Raw genomic sequence first — 17,906 nt, forward strand, 5'->3', positions numbered from 1 at the left:
GCCGCATTAGGAAGGATCAGACAACAAATGGTTGCACCCGAGGAAGAGGTGGAAAGAATCATAATAAATAAAATGTGTGCTGGAGGATCGAGGAGAAAAGAGGAGCTACAGAGAGAAACTTCTAATGACAAACTGGATCTTGAAGTTCGCCTAGAAACCGCTCTGTGATTTGCGCTATATAAATTCCTGTACATTTACATTTAGTGAAAAATGTCCACACACTCATTTAAAATTTAAGTTTGCATTAATGAATAAATTATTATTATTATGAAATATATATTATAAAACATAGTTAAAGCTGTATTTTTTTTACCCTAGCCTTATAGAGGTGGCTGGGGCTTTACACCGGATGCATGTGAAAGAAGAATTGTGGATGTAGGCTTCCCTTGCCACCAAGCTCAACGAAGCTCCCTTTAAACTACCACTACTTGCTCACCTAATGTGGTGTCAGGTATGTTTATACTGGGAGTCAAATTCTAATAGCCTCTTTGATGACTATTGTATCCATTTCTCTTTAATGTGTAAAATTCAAATGTATGCCCGGTTTATAAATCAATTATTTTTTATTGAAGCTTTATTTACACATTCATTTACCTAAAATGCTCGCCTGCGAGGAAATACGAAAGGAAATGCAAGGAGATCCTAATTTTAGTTCTTTCCAAACAATTAACAACCCAGGCCCTTCCTCTTCCCCAAAACAATGGTTCATCTATTGATCTATATTACAAGACTATCTGATGGGGTCAGTACTGGTCTGTCAATGGTGCAGTTCAAGGGGAACAACAATAGTTACTTCTCTGTAATCTATGGTTCTCCAGTATTGGAGTCTTTCATAGATTCACATGCCTGAATCATTCCCCGTCGTCCGAGTGGGAGTCCCACGGTACATTAACAAGCATTTACAATGCAATGGTCTCGGCATCATTAAAGGTGGAGCTATTGGCATTGCTCATGACATTTCTTTTTTTTCTTTAAATAATAAATAAATGGCATTGTCATTTACATTGCCAATACACAGCACTCTGCACTCAACAGCACACACCACTCTGCACTCAACAGCACACACCACTCTGCACTCAACAGCACACACCACTCTGCACCTGCACTCACTGCTCTGCACACTCACTCTGCACTCACTACTCTACGCACTCACTACTCTACGCACTCACCACTCTACGCACTCACCACTCTACGCACTCACCACTCTACGCACTCACCACTCTACGCACTCACTACTCTGCACTCACTACTCTGCACTCACTACTCTGCACTCACTACTCTGCACTCTGCACTCACTACTCTGCATCACTACTCTGCACTCACTACTCACTACTCTGCACTCACTACTCACTACTCTGCACTCACTACTCACTACTCTGCACTCACTACTCACTACTCTGCACTCACTACTAACTACTCTGCACTCACTACTCTGCACTCACTACTCACTACTCTGCACTCACTACTCTGCACTCACTACTCACTACTCTGCACTCACTACTCACTACTCACTACTCTGCACTCACACTGCACTCACTACTCTGCACTCACTACTCTGCACTCACTACTCACTACTCTGCACTTACTACTCACTACTCTGCACTCACTACTCTACACTCACTACTCTGCACTCACTACTCTGCACTCACTACTCACTACTCTGCACTCACTACTCACTACTCTGCACTCGCTACTCACTACTCTGCACTCACTACTCTGCACTCACTACTCACTACTCTGCACTCACTACTCACTCTGCACTCACTACTCTGCACTCACTACTCACTACTCTGCACTCACTACTCTGCAATCTGCACTCACTACTCTGCACTCACTACTCTGCACTCACTACTCACTCACAAATTCAGTTCTAATAGAAGTCACTATATCTGCAGCTAATAATCCCATCCAGGGCCTGCCTCTTCTTGTCTTTCGAGCCGCTATTCCTCCAGCGCGAGGCCCGATTCCCATAGGATGCGCCTCTTGGGACAGATCTGTAGGCTCCTAATCTGCCTCGCATCCCCGGGACATGTTCGGATCCGGCTGTCATTGCTCTTCCGCAGCAAACCTCAAAGCCTGGAGACACAGATGCCCTGTAGCAGCAAGCACGCCAGCTCTGATTCGAATTACTTCCCTTAAACGCCAGTGGGGAGGGGGTCATTGCCACGTGGCGTTCTGTTCATTAACTTTGGAGAGGTCAAGGCTGGGATGCGCAGACATCGCTGGACATGTGCATACCTGCTTCCCATCGGCAGCCCGTGTGTGTCCCCCTGGGCTGCTCTCGCTCCCACTCTCCTCTCCCAATCGCCTCCCTGCATCCATCTGAGGATGCGCGCGGGTTGGATGTTCTGTCCCTGCCGGGTGCCTGCCACTGCACTCCCGTCTCCGAGACGCGGCACACATAGCGCCCATGGAGGGGGCATTCAGCAGCAGGGGGCGGTCACTGGTGAAAGGAGGCCTGTCCCAGCTGCAGCCACGAACAGCACAGAGCCCAGGGGTAACACCTCACTGCAACCGAAGTGAGCGGCAAAAGTAGTGACGGAGCCCTGGCCCGCGGCTGTCAGTGTTCACAAGCGCACACGAGAGACACTACTAGTGACAGCCCAAAATCTAAACAGCGACACTAGTCGTAGGTGCACACACTGTGATACTCAGTGCGGTACTCACATGCAAGATGAAGTTGGGCAGCATCGAGAGTGCGTGCAAACAATCCTCTACCAGGCCGAGGCACGTGCACAAACCAACACACATGAGGACAAACATCCAGGTGAACGGGGTCATCGAAAGGAGCAGGCACACAGCCTCTTGTATATGTACGAACAACCAAATACACAGGGATCTAAACACAGCCAGACAACCAATTACAGGAGCGAATATTTACAGACAAAGTCAGGTAAACTGCACCTTACATAAACACAAACAAGCAGGCATTCAGTCTTACGGATGAATGAAAACATCTGGGGCTCAACCACAAACATGCCATTATAATGTCCGGTTCACAGAACCCCCAAAGATACATACTAAAAAGTAGGCGTGTAGCCTCACACATTTGTACAAACAACCAGGTACACAACTCCGCACTTATGATTTGGGCTGGTAGGGCAAAGGGGAAGATTTTCTTTTAGTTAAACACGCTGCTACGGAAGAAAAGCCGTCTCCGGCAATGAGGAGCAGAGAGTTGAAAAGTGGTGCTCTGCAGGACAGCACCTACTTCCGGTTTGGCCGGCAATGCTTCCGGGTCGCCGCAGGCAGCGCGGCGGCCCGACCTGCACGGGGAAGGGAGGCAGCTTTCGAGGAGGACAGCACCTGGCCGCGAGCGCGTTCTCGTGCGCGTGGCCTTAACAAATCGCCGCGCGCGGCCAGTGCTGTCCTCCTGGGAAGCTGAGCCGCTAACAATAAGGTCTCTGGCGAGAGCGAGCTTCGCTCGCTTTAGCCGAGACCTAAAAAGCAATAATTATGCACATATTAACCAAAAACCTTGCTAACATAAAACCAGGAAGTAAAGTAGCCATAAGCTACAAGGAGAAAAAACTTCCACATCTATGACTATCCAAGTCATTATATACAGGCCAAACTGCAGCCAATCAGGCCAAAGCACACACCAGAATGTTCTCCTCAGAGGCTCAGGCTCTCAGATTTTCTCGCACATGAGTGAACCAAGAGATAAGAGCATAAACCAGCCTCTGAGTGGAGGTGGGCGGATTGCATGTGAATCTATGAAAGACACCAATACTGGAGAACCACAGATACTATTGTTCTTCTCCGGTATTAAGGTGTCTTTCATAGATTCACATGCCTGAATCGGAGCAGATAGCAGTACAGCAACATAATGCATGCGAGACGCTATTTGTGCCATAGTGTATATATATACATATATATATATATATATGACGCTCGAAACTCTTCTCAGTTTCACAAGAAAGAGGCAGCACTCATAGACCAAGAGTTGTCCAGTGATTTAATTTTCAGGGAACAAAAAAGCACTGACATATATATATATATGTCCGAAAGGGTTCCCCCACTGTCTCCAGGGAAAGCACAAAAGACTCGCACTCCAGGGTCCGTGTAGGAAATGTTTATTGGAGATATATATATATATATATATATATATATATATATATATATCTGTGTGTATATATATATATATATATGTGTGTATATATATATGTGTGTATATATATATATATATATATATATATATATATATATATATATATATATATATATATATATATGTCGCTCAAAATCCTCCTCAGTTTAGCAAGAAAGAGGCAGCACTCGTAGACCAAGAGTTTATCCAGGTGATTTATTCTTTTGGGAACAAAAAGCACAGACGCGTTTCGGCGTTAGCCTTCGTCAGTGTGTCACTTGTTGTTAACAAACATCCCATTAAATGTAAAAGTGAATAAGCATTAATATAAACATAGGACTTCACCCCTGTGTGCCACAATGGGCGCCATCTTGGAAAGATGTTATGTCCAAGCAGGGATATAATATAATACATCCGTAAGTTCTCACGTTTGAATTAAGCCGTGGATCGGCTAATGTCCTATGTTAAATTGTACAATGCCATACATACAAACAAATATTCAGATAAACAACAAAAAGCCCAAAGACATAGAGTAAGAGTAATGTGACATTGATACGAAATTCATCAAGAGAATCATCATAGAGATTCGTCAAAATTAAGCATAGAGATTCATTTCCTAGGAATATTCATCTAGAATCTATCAAAAGTTTATCAAGAAATTAGTCAACAATTTACTCTATCAAGGGGATGGCCATCCTAAAAAGGAGAGAAAGGGGGAGGAAAGGAGGGGAGGATAGGGTGTGGGAGGGGGAAGAAAGAGAAGGAGAAGGTTTGAGTTTGGAGAAAGAGTGAAGACAAAGAAGGTTTGAAAGGAAGGTTAATTCATACACAGGTACATTCTCTAATTCATTCCAACATCGAATGGTGAAAGCTTTAGTATTTCCGAAATACAATATATACATTATATACAGGTTGTTCCCAGATAGACAGTTCGCAGCAGATACCTTAAAGAGGGAATTTGTCATTGCTATGATCTTACGTTCCCAGATGACATGACAATTCCTCGCCACTATTCAGTCCTCCCGGATGTTTAGTAGACAGATCTACAATATATCTAGATTCCAGTCTACGATATAAATATATACATCATGCAATAACATACCAAAAATGTCATAATCCTGCATAAATATATGTGTGTTAACATATGCAGAGCAATTTTACGACATAGAATAAGTATGTCAATAAGCGTCCGAGAAACAGCATAGTGGAGGAGGCAAGAACAGAGGCTCACTTTATTTAAAAAGATTGCGGAGAACAGCTTGTCCAACTGACGTATCTGCATCACTTGAAGCCTCCAAACAGTAGTGTTTGGTAAAAGTGTGTCTGCTGGACCAAGTTGCCGCTCTGCAGATTTGATGAAGCGGCACGCCGGCAAAGAGAGCGGTAGATGAGGAGATTGCTCTCGTAGAATGCGCTCTTGGAGTTGTCTGCAAAGGTCTTCCCCCCTGCTGATGGCAAAGACAAATCGCTGCAGAAATCCAACAAGCAATGGTCTGCTTGGATACTGAATATCCCCGACGTAACCTCCCGTAGGCCACAAACAGCTGGTCGAATTTACGGTTTGTTGCAGTCCGTTGTAAATAGAACTTGAGATATCTTCTGATGTCAAGTGAATGTAAGGTTGTTTCCGCAGTTGTTTGAGGATTTGGAAAGAATGTCTTTAAAATGATTGGCTCGTTGTGATGGAAGTCCGCAGGTACTTTTGGCATGAAACTGGGATTAGTGCGTAGCACTACTGAATTGGAGGTGAATTGAAGAAAAGGTGGATTAATAGTGAATGCTTGAATGTCACTGACTCTCCTTGCTGATATTAGAGCCAATAGCAGAGATACTTTCCACGAAAGGAACTTCAAATACACTATATGAATAGGCTCAAAGGGGTGCCGCATAAATTGTGCAAGCACCACATTAAGATGCCAGTATGGAGGTGGACGTCGGATAGGTGGAAACATCCGAAACAATCCCTTGAAGAACTGCTGAATGACCCCAGCTGAATAAAGAGAATTGGATCCATCCTGCTGAAACCTTGCAATAGCTGCCAAAAACACTTTCAAAGTAGAATGGGATAGGCCCGATCTTGCCAAGTGAAGAAAGAACGGTAAAAAAAAATCTGGTTTTGCATGAATCGGATGTATATTGGAAGATTGATACCACATGCAAAATCTCTTCTATTTGTGCTTGTATGTTTTAATAGTAGCAGGCGCTCGAGCGTTAGCTAAAACTTCTTGACAGTCCGCAGGAATATTTAGATGCGCGAATTCAAGGTGTTCAGGAGCCAGGCTGCTAATCTGAAAGATGCTGGGTGGCAGATCTGTCCGTTCTGGATGGACAGGAGGTTCGGTATTAGTCGAAAATGAATGGGGTCGCATACTGAGAGTAAAAGAAGTTCGGTGAACCAGAACTGGCGAGGCCATCTGGGAGCAATGAGAATTAGGCAGCAAGGTTGTTTCTTCATTTTGCGGAGAACTCTGGGAACCAACGGTATCGGACGAAAGGCGTAGGCATATATCTGGGACCAATTCATCGAAAACGCATTCCCGCATGAGTCGTTGTGGGGAAGCCAACTTGCAAAGGATGGGCATTTGCGGTTCTGATTGGTCGCAAACAGGTCCAGATCGGGATGACCCCACTACTGAAAGACTCGATTCAAAGTTGGTTGATGCAGATCCTACACAGATTGGATACTGCTGATCTGCTGAGGGAATCCGCTAGGACATTGGAGCTCCCGGAACATGGATAGCTGAAAGGCTGATCTTGTGACATATCGCCCAGTCCCAGATCTCTTGGGCTTGTTGAGAGAGTAGGGCAGACTTCATCCCACTCTGCTTGTTCAAGTAATGCATACTTGTAGTGTTGTCTGTCCGAATTAGTACTGAAGCTCCCAGAATGATGGCTCGAAAGGTCTTCAGGGCCAAGAAAATGGCTCGCAATTCCCGAAGGTTGATATGCCACTTCTTTTGTTGGACGTTCCACTTGCCGTTGACCGTCATTCATTGATGGTGAAATTTGGGACTTCTACCAGGAATGCACTTCCTTCTTTTACGTTCTTCACTTGAGTCCACCAAAAGAAGGCTTCTCGCATCCGAGAAGTGATGCGAATGACATCGTCGAACGACCCCGAAATCTGAAACCCTTGCAGATTGAGCTCTTCTTGCAAGGGCCTCATTCTGAGAAGGCAGTTGGGTATCAAAGGGATGCAGGAAGAAATCATCCCTAGAAAAGACTTGAATAGTCGTACTGAAACGCACCTTTTTGATTGCAATAGGCGAGCTAGCTTTCTGATCTTGTGTTGTCTTTCTTTTGAGACAAATGCCTGAGTAAGCTGAGTGTCCAACATGGCTCCCAAGAAGGTCTTTCTTTGTGATGGAACCAGATGAGATTTGTCGAAGTTGATGAAGAGACCTAGAGATTGGAACAGTGACAGATATCTCTGAACATGTGCACTTGCGGTTGGAAAGGAATTCGCCTTGATAAGGCAGTCGTCCAGGTATGGAAAGATTTGAATCCCTTCCAGACAAAGGTGTGCGACCACCGGTGCTAGGACCTTTGTAAACACGCGCGGGTGCTGATCGTAGTCCAAAAGGAAGGACTTTGAATTGAAAGTCCCTGCCAGCCACTAAGAACCATAACAATTTTCTGTGTCTGGGTAGGATCGTCAAAATGAAAATAAGCATCTTGGAGGTCGAGGGTGGCCACGTGATCCCAAGCCGAAAGGAGCTGAAGGATTTCTTGAAGTGTTAACATTCGGTAGGATAATTTCTTCAGGTATTTGTTGAGGGCGCGAAGGTCGAGAATGGGGCGCCATTCTCCCGACTTTTTCATTATCAGGAAAAATCTCGAATAAAATCCTGTTCCTCTTTTGTAAATGAGGGACCTTTCCGATCACTCCTTTTCGAATTATCAAATGAATTTGGGAAAAAAGCTCCTTGAGATGAGCAGGGGGTGGGCCTTTGGGAGGGGAGTTTGGAGGAATCTTTATGAATTCTAAAACATGGCCTCTGGCCACTATGTCCAGAACACACTTGTCTGATGTGATAGCGGACCAGTTAGAGTAAAATTGGGATATTCTTCCACCAACTTTTAACGGGGGGACGGTAGAAATGGTGGCAGGTGGCAGATTTCATTGCTTTTTAATTGAATCCCGTCCACGGTAGGAGGGCTTTCGTTTTGTTTGCGAATAGGAGGTATGTCGCTGTCCGTATGACTGCTGTGTAGGAGAGTAGGGTCTGCAATCCTATGATCACCCAGATTTTTTGCTTTTGTTTCACTGGTTTACGACTTTCTCTGGCTGTGGGCCAGCCAATCAGACCCACAGCCTAGCTGTTCTCTTACTAAATTGACATGTGTACCTTAGGTGCATTATCCAATTGGTACTGGGCCACCTTATCAGACCCTGTAACTCAGGGCATAGGTGTACCCAGGGCCTACCAGGGGCTGAAGCATGTATTATGCCACCCCTGGATGGCCATCTAAATCTGACACAACTGGCTGCACTACAGCTGGGGCAAGGTGGTGTACTCACCCTTTGCTTTAGATATAGTATGCCTATATCTAACCCTAAAAATGGACACACAGATTCCTATCAGTCACTCCTATGGCAGGCCTTGACAATCCTGAAGGCAGAGTGCTTGGAATCGTGTGAGATGGTGCTCTGGCATCAACTGAGTCCGTTTGCAGCTTGCGGAACCAAGTCCTAATAGCTGTTCCATGATAACGCATACCATATACTCTTAAGTGCATTATAATCCTCGCGGTTAAATGCTATCTTTGGTATCGCTTTATCAAAACATGTCGAGTAAGGTGTCATACGAATTGGAATACTAACCCCTCGCCAATTCTGGCGACGGGGTTAGCATTCCACCCTTCTAGAGGGACACGACATGTATGTAACTGTGAACCCCGGTTAAAGTTAACTGAAGCCTCAGCTCCACAAAATGGATGCTGCCACCACAGACACAAGTCTGACCTCCTGCTGCTGGGAGTCCTTCCAGCGAGGAGAGCTTGGACAAAGGGTTTCCTGTCAGGGGCGGTGCTTGCACCATCCCAGACAGGGTTTTGTGTATCCTGGGTAGGCAGGGCTTTACAGGAAGGTGACTGCAGAGTGGCACCCCGGTGCTCACTACGCATCTGCCGGCTAGAACCAGTTCCAGGGGCACACCAGCCCCTGGCCTGGGGAAAGTCCGGCATGGGAGAGGGGTGTAACCACCCCCCTTCCTGGTCCCACCCCTGGGGCAGGACCTAGTCGCGTACCCACCCCTTTCTTTAGGATAAAGGCAGGAGCGGGGACCCTTCCAAATTAGATCATCTTTGAATCAAGAAACTACTTTCTACGAAAGGAACTCTCGACTTCTTCTCAAGATTTCTCCCTTGTGGCTAAGGAGTAGTCACCCTGAATCCGCAGGCACCATCTAAGAACTCTGCGGTTTGCTGCACGTCCTTGCTCAGGAATCCGACCGACCAGCACGACGAGACCCGGCTTCCCTGGCACCTCTGACCTCTACCTACCTCTACAGCTAAGCTGAGAACCGTAGGTGCGACGAGACCTCGAGGGACCGGCCATCATCAGAACTGCACGACTTCTATCCAGCACGACCGCCGAGGGATCCTCTGGTGAGTGCTTTGGGGTCCGAGAAGCCCCGACCCTGAGCAGCTCCAGCATCGAAGTCCAGCCTCCCATCATCTCCACGATCTGCGTGGGGCCCTTCTGCTTTTTGCTGCTCACCGCGTTGTTTGGCTACTAGCCCGCTGGCTTGTGGCCTTCTTAACGACGCCCGACGACATCACTGCTGCTGGTCTGGTTGCTCCAGACTGGCCCTTGCTCCCTTCCAAAAGAGGAGCACCCCGGACCCTCCTGGTCCACACCAGACGCCATTTTAGGTCCACCGCGTGGGCTTGAATTTGCCAAGACTTGTTGCCCCAATCCTGGGTCCAGCATCATCCGTGAGATCTGCAGAGCACAGCGTCGCCCACTCACCTAGTCGAGGTGACTACCACCCGGTGCCCTCCTGGTGCCATCTGACTACTGGCTAGTAGTCACGAACTTGGTCCCCTCTGCTTTCAGGTGTCATCCATCTTCGATCCAGGCTTGGATCACTCGAACAATCTTCACTGGTCGCCTGCCAGCAACTCCTTTCTTCAGGCTCCTGGTTCGTCTACGAGGATTACCGACGTCTTTTGAGACCTATGCAGCTGCAGCCCCTGGGCTAGGTAACTTCGGCATTTCGGTGCCCCAGCAAAGCCTCACTATCCAAGGGTCAGGATCCACTGTCGTTTTCGATCTACCTAGTCGGGTTCGCCCGAGAACACTAACTTTGTGAAATCTAGCTACCATAGACTTTGTCCCGCATCCCGCGTGAGAGTGCACACTCTGCACCCGAGTCCCCTAGGCCTCCTACTAGTAATCTGAAGGTTCAGTAACGTAGTCCTAGCGATTCCAAAGCCTATTAGTACAGTACTTACCTGCTAGTAATTTCGCATTCCACTTCCATAGTATATGGTTTGTCGTGCCCCTCGGGCATGTGTGTAAATTGTGCAACTTGAAGTATTTTCCTAAGAGTTTTGTTGTGTGCTTAGTACCCTGTCCTCATAAAGAGTACAGGGCTGTTGTGATCTAAATAAATACACTGTTTATTTTCATAACACTTGTGTGGTGTCCTTTCACTTGGTGTTCAAGGGGTATGTGTGATGGTATAACAGCTGGCTTAACACGCCCTCTGGAGTTTAGCCCGAAGACTGCTCGTATCCACGCTACTAGGATAGCTGGTCTATAAGGTTGACTTACAACCAATCATCAATAAGGGTTGTTTGGACTGATACATAGTGATCACTAGAATAGTGAGCACTGCATATCAGGCCAACTTCTCACATGCTGTCTGTAGGACTGATATCGCTGATTGCCTTGAGAGGACTGGTCTGACCTCTGTTGGTTTGTAGCCTCCTCTATGAGAAAAGGATCCACGTCCTTTAGCACCCCGAAAGGGCGGCTTGCGAAATTGAAGATTACTGAGAGATCTCGCTGTCTCTGTGTCTTTTTTAATAGCCTGAAGGGCCTCTTCGACATGCTGTTGGACCTGGCCCTTTTGGCAGGTTCACCCCAAAACTTTTTGCTTTTTCCTAGCCTGTTTCTGGAACCTGGTGTTGGTGATTTTAGGCCTCTGCGCACTTTTTCACTGTGGTACAGTGTAAAGTGTGTGAGCTCTCTGTGTATGTGTGGTGAGTGACCTGCCCTCCCATAGGAATGCATGGGGAATATGTGTGACCATGGTAGTTCCTGATGTGTGTGGAGTGCAGGGTCGAGTTTGGTATGTGCGAACTCGTGAGATTGAATGCTGCGTAATGATGTATGCGGCATGAATGTGTCTAGTGTGGAAGTACCACTTCTAGACATGGGTGTGCCTGTGTAGTGAGTGTGCTGACACGTGATTGGCTGGAGCCTGGCTCCAGGATGTCTGGATGGGTCTGCCCAGTGGTGAGTGTTGAGATTAGCATGCTGATGTGAGGGGAGGAGTGCACCTGGGTCCTGAATAGGGCTGGGTTTTCCCTCTACAATGCTGGCTCCACCCCCTGTGGTGCGTCTGATGTCCCTAGCCTGGCCAGTGAAAGGAGTTCCCTATAACCAGTTGTAGCTGGTTCTCACATTGCCTGCACCCTGCTAGACAAAGGATTTTACTGTATAAAAAGGGGCTGTGTCCCCTTACAAAATGTTCTTGTTTCTGACTTGAATCCTGCCAGGGGCGTGCTGCTGCTCGGAGAGGACAAGAATGAAGTGGCGCAAAGGGAGCGCACATCAGGAAAGTAAGAACCAGGTTCAAGTCCCACTGAGGCATCACAAAGGGAACAGGTGGAAACATGTGTGTGATGCCCTTCAGAAAACGAGTTACTATAGGGGACTTGAACAAAGAAGGTTGATCAGGCAGCCTTAGGAAGGCCGAAAGGGCAGAAAGGTAGCCCTTGATAGTGCCCAGAGCAGAGCCCTGCTGGGCAAGAGAAAGAAGGAAGAGAAGAACTTCAGAAAGAGGGGCAGAAAGGGGCTCCACAGCCTTTTCTGTGCACCATGTCACAAATTTGTTCCACCGGCAGGCGTATACCGACTTTGTGGAGGGACGCCTGGCTGCCAGAATAACATTACAGACTTCAGGAGTTAAGTCAAATGGCCTCAACTGCCGCCGCTCAATCTCCAAGCATGGAGGTGGAGACTGGACAGGTTTGGGTGGAGGACCGTCCCCTGCTGCTGCGACTGAAGGTCCTCCTGAAGAGGCAGACGGATAGGGGGACCGACTGACATATTGAGTAGCTCGGGATACCAGTACCTTCGAGCCCAGTCCGGAGCCACAAGGATGACTTGGGCCCAGTCGCGCCTGATTTTCCTCAGCACTCTGGGCAGAAGTAGTATAGGCGGAAAGGAGTATAACAGACCGCAACTCCACTCGCAACGAAATGCGTCGCCGAGCGAGTGCCGCCTTGGAAATTCCAACGTGCAGAACTGATGACATTGCTCGTTCTCTTCGGTGGCGAATAGATCTAACCAAGGCTCTCCCCACTGCAGAAAGATGCCTTGCGCCACGTCCGAGTTCAGACGCCATTCGTGATCCATCGAGCACCGTCAGCTGAGTTCGTCCGCCCTGGCGTTCAGAGAACCTGCCAGGTGGTGAACCACCAGGGTCACGCCCTGATGTTCCAGCCACTGCCAGAGGCGCAGAGCCTCCTGACAGAGGGTCCAGGACCCCACACCGCCCTGCTTGTTGCAGTACCACATGGCGGTGGTGTTGTCCGTGAACACCTGCACTGCACTGCACTCCCTCGGACAGAGGGGAGGAATGCCTTCAGTGACAGACGAATCGCCCGCAGCTCCAGAAGGTTGATATGGAGCTGGGACTCTGCCGGAGACCAGAGGCCTCTGATCTCCGCCTCTCCCATGTGGACTCCCCAGCCCTGGAGGGACGCGTCCGTCACAACCACGTGCTCCGGTTGGGGAAGGGAGAGGGATCTGCCGCTGACCCAATCGCGGTCCGTGAGCCACCACTGCAGCTGTCTCGCAGTGCCCTCCGAGATCAGGACATGGTCGGACAGGTTGCCCTGATGCTGGGCCCACTGAAACTTCAGGTCTCACTGCAGAGCCCGCATCCGCCACCGGGCGTGATGCACCAGAAGGATGCAGGAAGCCATCAGCCCCAGGAGCCGCAGCGTCAACCTGACCGAAACCTGGGATAAAGGCTGAAAGATCGGAATCAGAGCCTGAATAACCCGGACTCGCTGCTCGGGAGGATAAACCCGAAACTGCGCCGGGTCCAGAACAGCTCCGATGAAGAGGAGCTTTTGGGAGGGACACAGGTGTGATTTCAGCACGTTGATGGAAAACCCCATCAGGTGCAGGAGATCCGCCGTAATCTGGAGGTGGTTGACGACTGACTGGGGCGAGCCGCTTTCAACAACCAGTCGTCGAGGTAGGGGAAGACTGAAACCCCTAACCTGCGCAGATGAGCTGTGACCACCGCCATCACTTTCGTGAGCACCCGTGGGGCGCTGGTAAGGCCAAAGGGAAGCACGGTGAACTGAAAGTGCTCGAGGCCTACCGTGAACCGCCAGTAACGCCGGTGGGCCGGCAGGAGGGGGATGTGAAAGTAAACGTCCTGCAAGTCCAACGCCACAATCCAGTCTTGCGGGTCTAGGGCAGCCAAGACCTGAGCCAAAGTCAACATCTTGAACTTCTCCTTCCGGAGGAAGCCGTTGACGTTCCGTAGGTCCAAGATAGGGCGAAGGCCCCCATTGCCCTTCTTGGGTACCAGAAAGTAGTGGGAGTAACAACCACACACTACTTCTGGCCCAGGAACGCGCTCGATGGCCCCCTTGGCCAAGAGGGCCGTAACTTCCTCCTGCAGAAGTCGCTAGTGGTCCCCCGACACGCGGTGGTACTGCGGTGGCATGGCTGGAGGGGTCGCCTCGAAGGGGAGGGAGTAGTCCCTTCGGACGATTTGCAGCACCCACCTGTCCGATGTGACGGTGCGCCAGTGGAAGAGGTAATGGCGGACCCTGCCCCCCACTGGCGTCACATGGGCCTGAAAACTCGGACTAGGAGGGTTTTGAGGCGGATGCTGCGGGAGCGGGTGCGGACTGGCCTTGCCGTTGTCCCCGACCGCCTCCCCGGCGGATTCTATGGCCGCCACCGCGCTGAAGATTCTGTTGAGGCGGCGTTTGGCTGGCGGCACGTGTGGGGGCGCCCCTTCCTTGGCCACGAAAGGAGCGAAAGGCACCCGACTGCTGGCGCGGGGCCGAGAGGCCCAAGGACTTGGCCGTAGCCCTGGAGTCCTTAAAGCGCTCAAGCGCGTGGTCTGCCTGGTCGCCAAACAGGCGACGGCCATCAAACGGCATGTCCAGAAGAGTAGCCTGGACATCGACCGAAAAATTGGCGCACCGTAACCAGGCCTGGCGTCGAACCGCCACTGTCGTAGCCATCGCTCTGCCCAGTGTATCGGTGGTATCCAGTCCGCACCGGATAGAGTACCGTGCCGCATCTCGACCCTCCACTAGGGCTTGGGCGAGTTTAGCCCTGACCTCCTCAGGGCATTGTGGCAGCACGTCCACAACCGTGTCCCACAGGATGTGGGTGTAGCGGCCCAAGAGGCATGCGGTGTTGACTGACCGCAGTCTCAGACTAAGGGACGAGACCACTTTCTTGCCAAACTGTTCAGACCTCTTGGATTCCCTGTCGGGAGGAGCCGACGGGAACGCAGTCTGGGAGTTAGAGGCCTGAATAACCAGGCTCTCGGGGGTGGGGTGGGTCGACAGGAAGCTTGGGTCACCCGGAGCCGGGCGGTAGCGTCTGGCCACGTTCCTGTCCACAGGCTGTCCTGAGGCGGGCTTGGACCAGGTACCCAACAGAACGTCAGATAAGGTCTCATTGAACGGCAGCAGAGGCTCGACCGAGCTTGACTGCGGTTTGAGGACCTCGGTGAGGAGATTAGTCCTCACGGCCGCTGAGGGGAGCGTAAGGTTTAAGGCCTTAGCCGCCCGCATCAGCACTACGCTATAGGCTGCCCCCTCCTCCGTAGCCACGGTAGGAGGGGAGACAAAACCAGTGTCTGGAGAGAGGTCCAGGCCGCTGGCCTCCCCAAGCTCCACTGTCCAGTCCGCTTGGTCCTGACACTCCCGTGTCAGAGGGTCCTCAGACCCCTCCCAGTCCTCTTCGTCACCAAATTCCTGGTAGCCAGGATCAACAATCGGGGCCCGTTCGTGGAACTGGAATGTACCTAGAGCTGTCTCATACGGCTCCCAACGAGGCAGTGTTGACTGCTGAACGGGAGCGACAAAAGGACTGGGGCCGGCGTCGACCGAAGTCGGCGCCGGTGGTGACACCCTCGGGGTCGGCGCCGGTGGTGACACCCTCGGGGACGGCGCCGGTGAGGTCGTAAGGTCGACCGGCGTAGACCCGGATCCGGTCGGGACCTGCGGCGCCGGGACCGAAGTCGGCGCCGGGGCCGAAGCCGCCGATGGCGTCGGTGCCGGAGCACCCGACCCGCTAGGCCCCGGAGCCGGGCCCACTGGGCCCGAAGGCACCGTGGAGCCCGGTGGCGAAGAGAGCGACCTCATGGCCATGAGGTACTGCTTGATCTCCTCCCACGTCGCATCTTGCTCAGGGACCTGAAGGTATGGGGCAGGATGCGGCGCCAGAGACTTCGGCGGAGCCGCGTGGTTGGTGCCACCCAAAACCCCGGCCGCGTCGAGGGCGGTCGGAGGAGGGATGATGCCGCTCCGACCTCTCATGCCTCTTACCTGAGGAGGAACCAGAAGACCGATGCCGACTTTCGGAGCTGCGAGGGCTCCGACCCCGCGACCGGTCCCTCGACCTCCCGTGGGACCGGGACCTCGAATGGCGGGGGGCCGACTGCCGGAGCTCGAGCCGCTTGCGGGACAGCTCCCGCCTAGCCTTCGACGTCAGGGCTCGACAGTCGGAACAGGATCGGTCGTCGTGGTCGAGGCCTAGGCATTGCAGACACCGGCGATGGGGGTCGGTATTCGACATCAGTCGACTACACTTCGAGCAGGGTTTGAACCCGGGCATCCCTACCGGCACCTGAAGAGTCGAGAACGACTTGAAGAGGATCAAAAAGTTTTAGTCAAAAAGTGACTAAGGGGTAGAGCTTCTCCGGATCTGCGCTAGCTGGCGCGGAAAAAAGAAGAACTGACGTCAGCGCGCATGGGCGGCGTCTAAGTACTCCGACCACGTCATTCCAGAGCAGACGACGCCGACGATGGACGCGGAGCCAGACACGACGCCTAACGACGCGCAGGGGTATTGCTACGCAAAAATTTCCGGATCCAGTCTGACGCCTGGGGATATTCTAAGGTAAGGAATCTAATACTAACCTGTTTCTTTCAGATAAAGGATTTTACTGTATAAAAAGGGGCTGTGTCCCCTTACAAAATGTTCTTGTTTCTGACTTGAATCCTGCCAGGGGCGTGCTGCTGCTTGGGCCCCGGGAAAGGCTTGCCTCCCTGGGCCCTGCCCAGCCCCTGGATATCTGATGGACTTTCCTGGGGGAGCTGGAGGACTTTTCTTTGCGGGGAGCTGCTGCGCTCTGTGAGAAGTTGGCCTGATATATAGTGTTCACTATTCTAGTGATCACTGTGTATCATACCAAACGACCCTTATTGATGATTGGTTGTAAGTCAACCTTATAGACCAGCTATCCTAGTAGAATGGACAAGAGCAGTCTTTAGGCTAAACTCTAGAGGGCGTGTTAAGCCAGCTGTTATACCATCACATATACCCCTTGAACACCAAGTGAAAGGACACCACACAAGTTGTTATGAAAATAAAAGGATATTTATTTATAACAAGTCTACCCTGATCTCTTTATGAGTAAGGGAGCTAAGCACATAACAAAACTCTTAAGAAAATACTTTAAGTTGCACAATTTACACAAATGCCCGAGGGGCACGAAAAACCATATACTCTAAAAGTGGAATGCGAAATACTAGCAGGTAAGTAACAAGATCCAGAGGCTTCAGGATCGCTAGGCCTACACTACTGAACCTTCAGGTTAGGAGCAGGAGGCCTAGGGAGATCGGGTGCAGAGTGTGCACTCTCACGCGGGATGCGGGACAAAGTCTATGGATACTAGTATTCGTCAAGTTAGTATTGTCGGACGAATCCGACTAGATAGACTGAAAACGAAAAAGGATCTGGACACTTAGATAGTGAACCTACGTTGGAGCACCGAAATGCTCAGGTTACCTAGCCCAGGGGCTGCGGCTGCATAGGGTTCAAAAGACGTCGGGAATCCTCGTTGAAGTCTATGGAGCCTGAAAGAAGAAGTTGCTGGCAGGCGACCAGTGAAGAAGTTCGATGTGATCCAAGCCTGGATTGGTGATGGAGACGACCTGAAAGCAGAGGGGACTCAGTTCTTAATCACTAGCCAGTGATTAGGTGGGCACCAGGATGGCACCGGATGAAGTCACCTCGACCAGGTGAGTGGGCGACGCTGGACTCTGCTGTCCCTTGGACCAGGAGGCGGTGTCGGCGACCAGGATGGAGGTACGAGCTGTCCCACAAAGGTGTCTGCTGTCGGCGATGCTGGACCCAGGATTGGGGCAACAAACCTTGGCAAAGTCAAGCCCACGCGGTGGAGTCAAGATGGCGTCTGGAGTGGACCAGGAGGGTCCGGGGTGCTCCTCTGTTGGAGGGGAGCTAGGGCCAGTCTGGAGCAACCAGACCAGCGATGCAATCGTCGTGGTTCGTCGTCAGGAGGGCTACAAGCCAGCAGGCAAGTGGCCGGACAACGCGGTGAGCAGCAAAGAGCAGAAGGGCCCCACGCAG

The 17,906-nt window shown here is 50.7% G+C and overlaps 1 protein-coding gene across 1 annotated transcript in view; it reads right to left on the reverse strand.

Annotated features, from left to right (window-relative positions):
- Positions 1–17,906, reverse strand: part of PMFBP1 (polyamine modulated factor 1 binding protein 1) — a 1,903,249-nt gene that overhangs the window by 1,156,856 nt on the left and 728,487 nt on the right. The gene's annotated exons all lie outside the window — the stretch shown is intronic.

This window comes from Lissotriton vulgaris, chromosome 12, assembly GCF_964263255.1.
Source record: "Lissotriton vulgaris chromosome 12, aLisVul1.2, whole genome shotgun sequence".
In the NCBI taxonomy this organism is placed as follows: domain Eukaryota; kingdom Metazoa; phylum Chordata; class Amphibia; order Caudata; family Salamandridae; genus Lissotriton; species Lissotriton vulgaris.